This window comes from Anser anser (genome assembly GCF_964211835.1).
Source record: "Anser anser genome assembly, chromosome: 7".
Taxonomy (NCBI): domain Eukaryota; kingdom Metazoa; phylum Chordata; class Aves; order Anseriformes; family Anatidae; genus Anser; species Anser anser.
This window is the reverse complement of record NC_139727.1, coordinates 30,892,452-30,908,166: the sequence shown is the minus strand read 5'-3', so window position 1 is coordinate 30,908,166 and position 15,715 is coordinate 30,892,452. Positions and strand designations below refer to the sequence as shown.

Here is a 15,715-nt window from a genome sequence, read left to right as displayed (position 1 = left end):
ACCCGTCGCCCAGCTCACCCCGTCCGGAAGAGTTTTAGGACTGCAATGGCGTGACAATACTTACTTGGCTTATAACCTACTGCACATTTGAGAATTTGGCCTTTTGATTTGTGAATGATTTTTATTATTTTTATTTGGAAATTATTTTAGTGCAATTTGAAATCTGTGCTTTCCCTAATGCTGGGAAAGCAAAAGGCACAGAGCTTCAGTTCAGGCCTGTCTCTGGTGAGGAAACTACTGACAGGACCCAGCACCTCCAGTTTTTCAGATCTAAACACTGTCAACAAACCTTCTCCCCCCTCACAGACATTATATGGACCTTGATACAGTTGCTTCAGCTGGCACAAACAAGGTGGGAGCTGAATTGCAGGTCTTCCTGTGAAACCCCTCCATCACCTGTGCCTGCATTAACCACAGCAACAAATGGTAGGGCTGGACTCTGCAGCTCTGGATTTTCTGAGGATGTATTTCTGAATAATGTGATATATATATATATATTTATATATATATATATGCCAGAAGTTATTGAGCTCAGTGCAAGGATAAGTAAGACAAAATTCTGCCTAAAAGCACATTTCCACTCTGAACAGTCACAGATCACCTCTGTGTTATAAGCAAGGATAAAAGGAATAATAGGGACGCTAATGGGGTTGCTTCTGTGAGTGGTGCAAGTCCATGCCACTGGAGGAGAAGGAGGAGAGCTCGACCCCTGATTTTGCCGTGAAGTTTTGAGCCCATCTGGTCTGCAACGCCAAGAGAGACGGGAAATCTCTCCTGGTCACCCATTTAGCTACCAGCCCCCCCAGCTCATCACTTGAGGTAGCAACATGACAAATTAACAAGGGATTCGGTGTCACACGATGAATCAGGTAGAGCCATGAATCAGGTAGAGGTTTATCCAGGAGGGCACTTGTAAACAAGTAAGCTACACCAGAGCAATTCTTTTAGGGCCAATTATTTGAAAGTTACTAAGAAGATCGGTGAACAGATGCAGAGAAAGGCTGACATTTGGGTAGATTCTCTCTATTTAGCAAAGAAAGATACAGAAGAGTTGGCCTGGCAGCAGCTTTTTCAATATAATAACATCACAGTGGCAGGAAATGCATGCTGTTTTCCGGCATTGAATTTCTAATTCTGGCATCTTGCTTCCCTCAAACAATTTTTGTCTTCTATGTAGCTGCACTAAAGCATTATTATCTTTTGAAAGCCCGGCTTGCAGCTTTTTGTGCTATAGTCGAACACGAGCAGTTTTTTGGCTTTGTAAAGAGTAGTATATTATTGCTCTGTCATCAGGGAAAATTGAGAAATTTCTTTAGAGACAGAGAGGAGTTGCAGAGGGAGAGAGGGAGGAAGTATAGCTCTGTAGCTTGTTATGGGCTTGAGAGAGAAGTTCTGCTGTTTTTGTCAGAACTGTACAGCTCTTATATAATATTTTTGGGCAATAGCCAGCTCAGCCTCACAGAACTGTTTTGGTCAATGTTTTTGGAAAGTAGGAGAATATTTGGATATATCTGATATCTATGAGTAGTGGAAAGAAAGACAAAGATGTTGCAGTTAGAGCTGCAGCCCACATACACGGCTTCTGAAGGCAGTCCTTGAGAACGTGATTTTATCAGTGCTTCTTCCCTGGCTATGTATGGTAAAAGTACGACTGAATGCTTTGATGGCTAAGGATCCTAAAGAGTACCCAGTGAGCCTCTACACAAGGAGATAATACTTTGGGTTAACTGGCCCCCTGTACAGTCGAGGGAGTCCCTCTGTACCCAGCACAGAGGCAAAGTTTGCAGAGTTGGACAGGAATAAGCATCATGTAATATAAAGGAGCAGCATAGTTGCAGGAGGCTTCACAATATTACAGCCCTCCTGGTTAAAAACAAAACAGAAGAAACACGCATTCCTAGTCAGTGTAGTTACACAATGTCCCCACCTCTGGTTTTCCCCCATCTGTAACAATACGCCAGGTGTGGCCAGGTGAGCACCTTGTGGGGATGTCTGTGATTCGACATGCCAAACAAAGTATTTGGAAATTGCTGGATAGCAAGAGTCCCGAGCTCAGTGTATGCCAGCCACCAGAGACAAAAATACCCCAGCATTTCATAACACCTGCAGTATTATTTATGGCTTGCATACCTAGAGGGAAAATGGAGGTTCTTCTGTTGTGAAATATTTTCCTACTTTAAAGTTACCACTGTTCCAGTAAATGCAGAAAACCTACTTGAGCTGCCCCGTTGCTGTTCTTCTCTGTTAAACCTGTTCTGGTGCGATAACTCTGGCTGTCGCTGTGTCTGAAGGTGGTTACTCCCTTCACCGGCCCATTCAGGCAAACTAAGCATATGGTAGTATAATTTTGGGCTTGCTGAGCAGATGACTGATTTGAATAGCTTGAAATCTGTTTCCAATAACTGCAGTATCAGTATCAAGTTAGATTATTCCAGGATATACCCTAAGCAACCAGCTGCTTTCTTGAGCAGGTCCGTTCAGCTGCGCCTCTGACACAGCCCAGCACGCTTGCCGTCATTTCACCTCCTGTGCTGACATGTGCGTAGGGTGCAGTGTCATCGGGGACTCTTCAGTCCCCAAACATAGCAGCTGGCATCAGGAAGGAGAAAGGATGTGGTGAAAAGCCATTCCTTCTGGTGGCACTGAACCTTGAGATTGCATCATGCGAACAAGAACAGCCTCGTAAGCCCCTTTGTGCCTGCCTGGGGATTTGCGATTTCAATTTTTCATTTATGAGCTGTAGCCGAATTTAGTTTCAACCTATGACATTCCTTTCTCTGATTCGTTCCCATCTATATTCTTGGTTCACCCAAAATTAGCCTATGGCCCAATCTCGACTGTAACAGTCAAGGACTCAATTACAACTTGTGTTGCAATCAGGTCTCGGAACAAACGATTTCCGTTTTGTGGTATCGATGGGAACTGTGCCCATGAAAACTTGAACCCCGAGAAAGCCAGATGGTCCCATCAACTCTCTTGATGGGAGCGAGGAGCTGTGCTGGCAGAGCTGCTTTTGCGCTGTTGTGCTGGACTATTATGAGAGCAAATTTCGTTCTCCATCCTTTAACCCAAGCTCACATGCACATTTTTGGTGGGTGGCACATCTGGCTCTCAAACTCATTGTTTCTCTGACTGACAGCTGGCAGAGGTTGGTGGGTGATTTTCATGACAAAAAGGCTTTTGTTTGGTGCTCCTTTCCAGCTAGCAGATGAGAAGCAAAGACACACAGCAATATTCAGTGAACACAGCGCAGCTCTTTCCAGGGATATTTTCTTTTTGATCTTTTTCTGTAACAAAAATAGCTTTTCCACTGAAGTGTACACATTTCTGGAGGATGAATATATATATACATAATTGGTGTTACTCCTCCAGAATAAACACAGATATTTTACATTTTCCCTATCTGCTGGGAAGACTGTTCAGTTTGAACAGCTCCCCAGTAGAATCTCAGAACCGAGCTGAAGTTTCAGCCTCACATCCCCCTAACAAGTCCACACAAATTCAGCTCAGGTGTGAAACTTAGAAATCTGAACAAAACAAACGTGCCCATAGTGCTCTGAAATAGGTAATGAGTGCCTGCATTGTACAAAAGACTTGCAAAGAAAAACGTTTGCCCAAGGTCACAAAAATATTCTGGCAGAGGCAAGAATAAAAATAATAATAATAATAATAATAATAATAATAATAATAATAATAATAATAATAATAATAATAATAAACCAACAACAACAACAAAAAACACTTGATTTCTTGTCTGCCAGTCTGCCCTTTAGGCAACTGAAACCAAGCAAGGACCCTGGGGATGGAGACATGCAAACCCCACACCAAACTGGGAATAGGAGGGGAAGAGAATTTGACATTGTGACAGGACAAATATTCTCTTCCTCATGGGAACTGTATCTCTAAGGCCCCTTCCAGCAGATGCTGGAGCTCAAAGAAAAGGCTGATCTTTGTTCTTTTACCTCAGAAGCACTGGGATCCCACAGTCAGGCCGTAAAAACCAGAGCACCGGCATTTCCCACCCCTTCGCTGACATCCCAGGAGAGTTCACATCTGACACCAATTACTCCATTCACTCCAGATGGTTTTCAAATACATATCAGCAAATATTTAAGGTGTGTTTTTTTCCTTTTTGGGAAGAGTTTTCTCTACTGCTTAAAGAAATCCCTACTAGCAAGTGGGTAAAAGATGAAACCAGCAGGGAAGTCAGAAGAGCGGGTGATTTGCTCCCACACCTCGCTTCCTTAATCACCTCAGGATTTTAACTGGGAAATGATGCTTTAGCACATGGAAACGCATGAAAGCAAAGCTCATTTCCAGGTGTTAGCTGCCTGGCAGCGTCCCCTCAGGGCTTCCAGCCCCCAGCCCCCAGCGGCTGGTGCCCATCGCTCCAGGTTCTCCCATCATCACTGGCTGGCAGCACCCAGCTGGCTCCCCGTGCCTCCTTCCCTTCACGTCTGTTCACAGCACAGGTGGAGCTAAAAGGGAGGCTGCCTTCCTGAGAAAGGCCCTATGGGCAGGAAAGGGCTTGCACCTCCCGAACCCAGGAAGCCAAGCAGTCCCCGCAGCGCACCTGGCTCTGTGCTTCTCTCACAACCCAGCAACGGTCCTACTTTGTACCGGGGCCCTCGAGGAGCAGCTAGACAACTCCACTGCCACAGTAGTGCCTGAAAGATGTATTTTTATTTGCCTTTCTCTGAGAAAACCTACACACAATGACCAGGCTGCACCTGGCTGCTGAGAGGAAGAGCAGGCTGATAAACCTGGAGCCCCTGAAGAAGGCTTTGACAGAACTGCCTGGTACTGACAGCACTCTGGTTTTACTGACAGCACTCCGGTTTTACAAGTCTGAGCCCGGGAGCGGCTGAGGATATGCAGTGGGAGGCAACAAGTGTCTAAATCTGGAAAAGGCTTGTGAACTGTTAGCCACCGTGCTGTCAAGTGATTAATCCAGACCATCCTGGGCTTGTCTGGATTACCGCTGTTGAAGCAGTGCCCTACAAAAACCAGTCCTGGGCTGAGCTGCCCTGTGCTCCCAAACAGTGCAAACACAGAACAAAGGCCCCCTCACACACTGCTCTTAGCAGAGGATACCATGTGTGCCCCCTCCCCAAAACCACGGCACCAGCACAGCCACTTACCTCCAGCTGGCTTGTTCAGGACAGGAAAAAAAAAAACACACATCTGTAATAACCTGTTGGGATCTCTGGAGAAGACCCAGAGCCCCTCCTACACTACATCTGTAAGAAAAAAAAATAGACCCCATTGCATTGGTCTCAGAGGATAGGTCCTCATACTAAAGCCCGGGCCTGCTTAACTTAGCAGGCATTAGCACTGACAAGGGCTCAGGGTTCATCAGTCAGGCCAATTTGTCGAACGTCACCCAGCTGTTGCTTATCGGGGATAATCTTTCCTCCTAGAGGAGGGCAGCGGCAGGCTAACTTACTTGCTCCTTCTTTATATGAACTAGTTTTATCTACCAGCCTGTGCTCCTAACGTATGATAGCATTTCTGTATAAAGGCGGTCACAAAGAGGGGAAAATACGTACCAGGGCCCTTTCAGTCTCCATTCCACGATGCACCAAGGAGACAAGGAAGGCTCATTTTATTACCAGCACTGTATCTGTTCAGTTTCAACAGCAGAACAAGTTGGTATCACGATAGGGTAAAACAGAGGGTTTGGGAGCAAAATGGTTGTGAAAGTTGTTTTTGATAGCCATGGTCTTCGTTTATTTTCCCAATACACACTTGGGAGAAGAAGTTGTGTGGGAGATGTCCTTGCCTCTTCCATCAGGAACTGGGAAGACTTTTACTCATTGATTCACTTGTGAAATTCTCCAGCAAAAACAACTGCCTGAAGCCTTTCAAAAACAGAATGCGCAATATTAAAAGGAATCCGAAAATAACTCTTCCCTTGACAAAGCCTTCAACGAAGGCGGAGTAAATCGTGAGACCAGACTGCTTTAGCAGGGAACCATTAATGGAAACAGAGAAGGGGAAGGGCTGAGGGACTGTGCGTTCACTGAAGCATATGGTTACCAATTTGCTGGACATATGTTGCGTTCCCCACAGGGCACAGGAGGACTTTTGGATTAAAGGGTGTAAATCATCGGTTATCAACATAGAATTAAGTTCTATTATAAATGCACAGGCTCTAAATATATACGTTTTTCTCCCTGGAGATCTCTTCCCCTAGTTGTACTCAAAAACCACAAATCACAATGTGCATTGCTTTTAAGAAAGAAAACGAAAATAACCGTTCACACAGACTTTTTTTCTCCTTTATTATAACCGCTTACTTTTTTTGGGTGTAGGGAAGGACAGAAAATGGGAGGCTGTGGGGGAGAGCAGGGAGGAAGTAGAAAGATAGGAAAGTATCTTGGGACTTTTTATCCTATAATTTCCCGTGGGAGCTATTGATCACAGATGTGCTTTTGCACCACAGCAGCACCTAATTATTTTTCAGGACCGTTGTAATACATGTTTAGGAATCTCTGAATAATAGAACCATATGGCAACATTGTCAGAAGGGGAAAATAGGAACCCAGTAGGCTGGGGGAGGGAGAATGCATTAAAAAGTGCTGGCTGTAAATAGAAAACAATTTATCAAAGAAAGAATGAGGAAAAGGAAGAAATGTGATTTTTTAAAAGATAAAGATTTTCTTCACGTTCCTTGGAGAAGATTCTAGGAATCTCATTCTTTGTTTCCCAGCCTTTTTGCTAGAGTTGTTCCCAGGACATCTGTCCTGTGAGACTGCGTATGGTGCCATTGTAAAATACTTGGAGGACTGAGGAGCTTTACACCAGTGCAAGAGACGATACACACTGGGAGTACTGGATGTGCCATCAGTTGTGTGAGGTCTGAAAGCTTCTCCTGGTGTCCTGAAATGTGCTGACATACAGACATACAGGAAGGTTTCCACTCAGGACAGGGTCTAGCAAACATGCTGTGAACGGTGGCTCGCATGAGGCAGAAGCAGGAGAGGAGCATTCTGGACAGGCAGGCTGAGGACAGCACCTCGGGAGCTGGCTGTGCCCTCAGAAGCACATCCATACAGGAACCTGGTAACCCTCATCCTGACCAGGGCCTTCTGCAACACCGCCACTCACACTGCGCTTCAGCAGAAGGTGGACGAGCCCGCTGCAGAACATTATATCTGAAATGCGATACCACATTTTGTGCCGTAGTGATGGTTCACCAAGAGCCTAAGACTTTCTCCCACTGCACATTTCCAGCTGGGCTGTGGGATATCCCAAAATCCCAATAATTTGAACTCCTCAAAATCTTCCTGGATAAAATACTCAGAAAGAAGAGCACTGCCTGAGGGGGGAGGAAAAAAAAAAAAAAGTTTGTTAACCATTAGGATCATGTGGAAACATTATCAAAGCTAAGCTCCATTCCCCTGACTTTAGCTACATCCTTATTGCAAAGTGGGCAGGTCGGAGCTTAGCTTCAAAGACAACCTGGGTTATAATCTGCCTTGTCAGATGGACAAAAAAACACGCACTACAAGTACGTGAGCATAAGGGTTCTTTGTTTAAGTTGTTATAGGATTTGGGTTAAGGTAGGTTTCCAGGAGAACAAGGAGACACACACACACATGCAAGAAGAGGCTTTTTTTTTTTTTTTTTTTTTAAAAAAAAAAACACTGTGTTTGGGATTAAATGGCTCCACATGCTACACATCTGCTTGGGCATTGCCCTGCAGGAAATCCACCCAGCTGAAATCAAGGCATCAGAAGGTGACCGCAGTGGTGCACGGCAGTGGAAGGAGTCTCTTCTGAATAAATGGATACCACTGCAGTGATCACAACGTCCCCAGCATGAGGCTGGGGCAGTGGTAATTGCGCAAAGTGCTCTTTATTCATTATCCTTTACTGAAGCTGTGTTCTTGATTGCGTGTCTCAGAAAAACTTCAGGGCCACTTCTTTCTGGTCCTTAGTGAGATGCAATTTCCTCTCTCCTCCTGGAGAGTACATTTTAATCAATCTGCAAAGGACCAAGAAATTTAATTGGCCCAATGAGCTAATTTTAGATCCTCATTCCTGACTTCAGATTCACTTCAAATACACTATATAAATAAGAAATATAACTGCTAACAGTTTTAGATTCTCATTTTTCCAAGGGGCACAGAGATCGTTGTTGCAGCTATGTTCTTCCGCATATGGAAACAACTAAAGTCACAAATGATAATTGTTAATTATCTTCCTAATGTGCAGAGAGCATCAGGTAGCTGGATCTCCAGAGGGCATTCACTGAAACCACAGCTGACTGCAGGAACAAAATTGGAAATTGCTTCCCACACATAGGCCCGTAATGTCACTGAAGCACTGAAAGGAGAAGGAAATGTGAAGACCTGCATTCCTCACCTTAAAAACAAAAATAAAAACACCATAAGACAAAGAAAAGCCAAGAGAACTAGCTACCTAGCTTTTGACAAAACCAAAAATGAAATGACTACCCAGGCTATTAAAAAAAACAAACAAACAGCTACATATGACATTAAGATACGTTGCTATTATCCTTTTCTTAAATAAGAAAAAAGAGTATTCTTCAAAAGAATAAGAACAACTCTTCATGCTTATTTTGTTTTCCTGAGCTACCTATAAAATAGGTTTTGGGCACAGAGAATCTCCCTACACCCCAGCCTGGTTGACCCTGCTAAGATTCAGTTTACTGCTGATAATTAAAGCAGTGAAATGTTGTGCTTAGACCTGTCTTTAACCTTGGCCCACATGAGACCCTCTGCACTGCCTCAGGTGCTGGCTAAGGAAGGTAGTGACCATGACATAGCGAGACCTAAACTCAACCGTTTCTGCCTGTCAAGGCCCAGATCTATTCCTCTTCCAAGCCCTTTCCAGTTCGACATTATCTTCGTTTTTGCACACTGTTGCCAGCTTAATCTCCCAGTACCATTTACCTCTTTTTAGCAATTACCATTTGCTAGATTTCTTTTTCACAGCATGATTTTTGGATTATTTTCTTCCTAGGTTTAGAAGCCTGCCTAAGCCAAACCTGAATGTTGTTTTCTGCCCAGGTTGTTCACCCTCTGAAATGTATTTGTATTGCCTTTTGTCAACACTAGTTGTCACAAAATCTCTCCTATCTTACTGTGATCAGCTTTATGCATTGTTGCTCAGGACAGAAGAGGAACATTTTAAATTTCCATCTTGGCACCAGAAGAGCCCGGCACACTGCTTGGGGCAGATGTGTTGCACAGGAAATACATTCCCTATAGACATTCTTAGGTGGTAGAGTAGAAGTTGCATGTGACAGACCAAACTGTTTTCTTAATGATTCATTGAGGATTTGCATTTACAACAGACACCCAACATAACAATAATTACATGCCTACATCCTTAACAAACCACACTACTGAGAAAGACTTCCTAGATGCATTTATCATGAAAAAGGTTGAAATGATAGCTTCTGCTGCGGCTGTGTTTATAAACCCGACCTACAGACACTCCTTTGAGATTAAAAGGAGAGTTTTAGATTTCATAGCTTGTTTCAGCATTGACTTATCACTTATTCTTTTAGAAGGGAGTCAACACAGTGAGAGGATCACAGCAAATGCCAACAAAAAGGGTATTTTCTCTAGATGTCCATGTGAACAAGATTCAGTGCATCCTATGAAAAAGCATACATTAATAAAGAATCGTTGTTTCTTTTGTTTGTTTGTTTGTTTTGTTTTTAATTACCTCATTGTGCCTGGAGCAACAAGACTGTAGGCTACAAGAAGAGAAATTCATTAGGCACTTTGTCTTTTTTAAGTTTCCCTGTCTGCTTGCAGAGATAACCCCATTCTCTGAATAATGGATCTACACAAGATTGCTTTAAACTCTGCAGCTGTAACACAGTCACTCTAGATAATATCTAAGGCTTTCTGGATAGACAGCAGTCAGTCATTCTTAATAATGATGTAAATTTGAAAACATGAATTTCTTCAAATGGTGAAGGTGACAAGTAGATTCAATTAATTCAGCCTGCGATGTTTGGTTAGCCATCCTTGGCCCACATCTGCCACCAAATTTTTCTGGGCACAAATAGCCTCCATGGTGCTGAGGCTGGGTGCTTGTACATGCTTCCTTGGGATGCCAGTCTCAGAGTCCAACTGTCCCTGAACCTATTCCAGCACAGCTCACGTCCCAGGGAGATAACTCGAGGCTGAACTCTAAGAAAAGGCCATGTAAAAGCTCTGTAGGAGAGACATTTTGAGTCTGCCATGACGTTAGTGGGTGTGCAACAATGGATTCACATTTCTAACATGTCAGCTCTGCTTAATAACTTTTCAGTTTCTTTTTTGTCACACTGCTGACTAACCTGGCAGAGTTTAATAAAGCAAGAAGCAGGGTAACATGATTGAAGAGCTTGAGAAATATTTCATCAAATACATTGTGATGGAAGTCATACTACTAACTGCTTTCACTCCCTCCCTTTATTTCCTGAGAGGGGGCGGATGGGGAGAAACTTGGTATTCAAAACCAGAAAGGGCCTTGAAAGCAAATCACGTGAATCCCACAGTCCAGTAACTTGAAAGTTGGGCTTTATTTTAGAAAGTTTCCAGAAGGGCCACAGAACTGAGAAAGAAAGGAAGGGAGGACCTTGGGCCTAGCCACGGCCTTTCCTGCGCTGACTGGTAGGCCCTGCCACGGTTCAGTGGAGAATCCCCACAGATGGGGGTTAGCCTGTATTAGTTACAATCCTGATTTTCTACCCTCTGTGCTAATCCTGAAACTGCTTGCTCCCTAGAACAAAATCAGAGTTGGGCCCTTCCCTCTCATTTCCTCCCCATTCCCTATTTTGAATGCAGCTATTAAGGTATGAGGGCCTAAAACATTCTCCTCACATGTGCACAAAGTCATCTGCATTTAGGGGCATCAGAAGGAAAATGATACTGCTGTACGCAGCTTTCATCTGCTTCCCCTGACCCAGGTTATCTAGTGCCATAGCTCTCCATTTCATTCTTGGCTTCTTGGATGCTTCATACCCTGTGATGGGATCAAAGAACACTGGCTATGATATATTTTTTTAAATTTCTCTGGTTTTCTTAGTAGGCCTTTTGCAGAGTAACTGCTAATCCTCTAATCTTAGGGTCATAATGAAATTGCCATTCTCATTGTCATTCATGAATTTTGAAAAGGAGAGAGAAAATAAAGAGAAGGAAAGAGAGAAATCAGAATACAACTCGTTGAGCGTTACTACCAAGATGTACTTCAAAACTACAGAAACGTTCACAAACTCATACCGAAACCTGCCTATGATTATCCAAACCAAAGCTGTTCCATGGGATTAATGACAATAAGGAATAAAATTACAATCAAGTTTCCACTGATAGCAGCTCCACTACTTTGGTATCTTCACGAAGAAATCTTACACACCTTTTAAGAAATAATTAATTTTTCCAGAGAAAATAATGAAGAAAAATCTATGATAGTTTAAATCAGTGATAGGTTTTGTTTTCTCTTATATATTCTTAAGAGATTTCTATAAAATTAGAAATAGTTGACAAGTGTAAATTGCTACTTTTTTGCTTTAACATAAACGGGGCCTACAATATCTGTGGGGACACAAAATATCACATTCTGTACCAATAACATATACCTTCTCATTTTTCCTCTTTTTGAAATGATTTGCTTTCTAAGTCAAGCCTACCTAAAAGATCTTTCTACTTCTTGTATTTTAGTTTGCCTGAAGTTTCCACGTGTACCCTTAACTTCCTGATTTACCCTGGATTTTACATCCCTTTTGAGGTTTCATGCTAACCTACTTTCTCACACATTACTTCAGACTTTTCCCACAGCATAAATATATATATATATATATATATTTTTTTTGCCATTAGCAGCTCAGAAAATCTGCTGGTGTTCATAACATTAATTTCCTCAACAGTGACTCGCATATGTGACGTCCACTACTATCTGTTCTGTCATCTCTAATTCATGCCTTACGGCATTATGATGTGTGTTCCCTTCCACACAGACAGATATGGTTTGAAAGAGAAATGACATTAAATAAAGGGTCACTCTACTGATCTCATGGCAACTGGGTAACTCCACGATGACACATCTTTCATCAGAACCTCTACCAAAACCAGAGGAGACCTCTGTTCCCACAAAATATCACCCTTTCTTTAACTGGACTTTCTTCATCATCATTTGTTAGTTTGCTACAATCCCACTCAGTGCTGTTCTATGTTTTTGTATCTGTGTGGATTTACTTAGTGATCAAAGGGGAAGAACTTGGCTATTAAAGCGTTTTTAAAACATGCTTTTATTTCCAAAATAAGTTTTATTGATCTGAGGACCTCTATTCCCATATAACTGCATTTGCTATCAGAAGGATTACACCATGCAAATATGCCCACATGTATACAGATATAGCTGTATTGGCACAGACACCGTGCATAGACCAGGCATAAGTTTATGGCCCGCACCATTTCTGGCCCTTGACCCCTGCTCTCACAGAGCTGAAGGTGTTAGGGGTGCCTGACCCCACTCTGTTGGGCTGATCAGCACATTCTGCTTCCCAACAGCAGCTGCCAGATGTGCTGACAGCGTGCGAGTCCTTTCCTACTCGCACCATGCCTCAACAATCACAGTTCTTCCTGAGGGCTCTGAAGCCACAGATCTTGGTAATGGACAAAATAAATAGCTACCTACACTGAGACAGTTGACTAAAACCTACCCATTGGCCTTGGTAGTATCGTATTTCTTGGCAGAAATCATGTTGAGTATCTGTGTTTGTATGGCTGTTACCAGAAAACAGACTGAAGGTTCTGCCTCAAGGAACAGCAGTGCACTAAACAAGGTGTTCCTTTACATTAGATGAGTGGATAATAGGTGGTACTTAATAGACCTGAAGCAAGTAGTGAGAGATGTGATAAAAAGGCATTATTTATGGACACACAAATCAGTAACAGCAACAATGTAAGGACAGATATCCGGCCCAGGAAATAACAATAGAAACACGTTTTATGTTGTCACCTACTGTTCCTGCAGTCTCCTTAGGGCCTCATCTCACTGTCATCAGTAGCAACTTGTGCAGCTGTTAGCACTGTGTCTGTCTCAGCACTCTGCTCCCCATTTACCACTTCGCTGCAACGAATTCTTCATGCTCTGATCATAACTCGGTAAGGAGGTACGTTGCTCCCACTAACCCTTCTGACAGAGAGCACTTTCACAGGGCTGGATATCACATCCACGGATATAATAATGGAAGGAATTAATGATAAAAAAAATCAAGTAAAGTCTTGGTGACCTACAAATCAAGTCTAAGACATCACCCCTTCTCACCGACCTACAGCCACGGGGAGATAAGTTATTATGGACTAACATCGCCTGGCTCTTCCAGTGAGCTAGTGGTAGGAGCATTGCAGAGCTAGGGACATCAGAGAGGAAACTGGCAACATGCAGTCCACAAGTGATGGCTGCAGACCCCCCATGAGGGCAGGTCTGCCATGGGGAGAGTTTCTGACCTCCTGTCCCACACAGCTCACGGCCGGTTGGTCAGCACCACCACGCAGCCCCCTCTCTCCTCAGCTTGAGCTAAAGCAAGGTTTCAGCCACACCTTTCCACGCTGCTCCAGGTCTGAAGAGCTGCCTGCTGTTTTGGGAATCTGAGAGCAAGGGAACCATCAACCCTTGGAGTCAGGTCAGAAATACTGATTGATACACCCAGACAACTGGACGGATCCGAGACAGACCTTGACTGGGAAAGGGAAAACTGCAGGGAATCAGCTCTGCTCAGCAGCAGGTGATGTAACGTCTCTGGAAAGCGAGATGGACAGACAGCTCTGATGAATCCTCTCTCTGTCAGAAGAAGAAGAGCTGAGGATGGAGGATATTCACACAAATGTGGGAAAAAGCAGAACAGAGGGAGGAAGGAACAAGCAGACGGGGAGGAGGAGGTGCTGAAAAACGGCAGGGGAACAGCTCTTTCTGGGAGAGAGTAGAAAGGATTTTGCGTTGAGGAAAGCTGTTGCCAGTTATTTTTGTACAGATTTTAAAGTTCACCGAACCCAGCTCTGGAAGTTGCATGTTGTGTTTTTGGCTGGCAATATCAACATACCATATGGAGAAGCCTCCGTTTGAGCTTTACAATATTGTTTGGATTTGATATTGACGTATTTTCATTACTGAACCTGCCTGGAATTGTATGTTCTTTTCTTTTGATGTATGATGGATGAAATAAACCCACAAAGCAAAGAACCAAAACCTAAAAACAACAAAAGAAATGCACAGGGAAAGTGCTGTAGTTTGAATTAAACCTGAAATTCATTGGCTTTAGCATCCTGTCATTAACAGCATCTACCAGATACAGTAGATTCCAGACAAGAGGAAGAGGCAAGAAATACTATGCTACTGTGGATATTATAGACACAGTTTCTCCATCTGTTCATCCCATTATTACTGGACTGCTTCCCTGTTTAAGGGATTTAGTAACTACTGGAGGAAAGGGTGGAATGGTCTAAAGATAGTCCTTACATCTACTGATATAGTAAGCACTGCTGGGCAACAGCTCCCACCTTCTATCTTCTTAGAAGATCCTTAGCAGAAAATAATCTGGAACAAAAACTTGGATGGAAGTGTAGAGGCTGTCAGAAATTAAATATATGGAAAACAGAAGGAACCTGAAGTGTCAGAAACGCAGGAGTCAAAATGAATTTCTGGTTTTGTACGCTTAGCTTTAGAAATCTCTATTTGTAAAGCTTTTCTCTTGTAATGTTTTATTCTTCTGCTGAAATTGTGACAAATTTACTTTGAAAAGTTTAGGGCTTCTCTCACTCCAATGACCACATGTGCACGTGGCTACCCTGCTGAGCTGAGCAGAATGCTTGGTGTCAGAGCCTGAAGACCTGATCTAAGGCGAGGAGAACCACCATGGCCTTTCAGGTCAGCCCCACTGATGCCAGAATGGAGCTGCTGAGTAAAAGCCAAAGTCAGGACGGGGGCACAAGTCTCCAGCCATGGGATGCACTGTCAAGAGAAAAGGGCAGCTTACTACTCAGAGCCAGCATGCAGTAAGGATGTCCATTAATTACACAGACTGCTGCCCAAGAAGCATCCCCTGAGCTGCTCTGAAGAAAAACCTACGAAGACCAGCTTCATCAGGCCCAAACTGGCATCTGGGTCCATGAACCATATTTTTAAGACTGTATTAAGACTGCAAGCTTTTTAGAACATGAACACTGTTAGGTATGCTCTTGTTGTGCTCAACACCTTCAGTCCTCATCCTGGATAGGGTCTCTCATTGCTATTGTAATATGAAAACCAACACCCAACAGCATCCAGCAAACCCCTGTGCTACATTTGAACCTGCACGCTGGGCAGTGATAGGTACTGCCTTTTGTAAAACTTTCTTCAGCCAGCCACTGTCCCTAGCTGATGCTTTTTGCTACAACCTGCATTTTAATAAACTGTACTTTCCTCTGCTAATTACCGTCAGCAGCATGAAATCAGGCAGTAGTAAGAGGCCCTCCTACGCATCTCTTCCCCCTCCTTGCAGCCCATGCCGCACCAAACTGCATATTTGCATTTTCAGAGGCTGCTTGCCTGAAATGTAATTGAAGACACACAGATCATCTGTTTACAGTAACAAATTACAGTAATTTCAGTGAGGCTTTCGTGACAATTTTACTCCTAACATGGCTATTTTTGATCTGCAGTTAAAACACAAGAAAGATGACAGCGAGAGGATCAGAAACCCTGCAAAG

At 43.3% G+C, this 15,715-nt stretch overlaps 1 long non-coding RNA gene across 1 annotated transcript in view; it reads right to left on the bottom strand.

The window, feature by feature from the left end:
* Nucleotides 1-411: 411 nt before the first annotated feature.
* The window catches only part of LOC310902613, a 45,350-nt gene continuing 30,046 nt past the window's right edge, over nt 412-15,715 (bottom strand). Inside the window, exons 9-10 of the long non-coding RNA XR_014586816.1 lie at nt 3,963-7,321; nt 412-3,287 (exon numbers count right to left, since the gene is read on the bottom strand). This is a non-coding gene — a long non-coding RNA (uncharacterized lncRNA). The remainder of the gene's footprint in view (nt 3,288-3,962; nt 7,322-15,715) is intronic.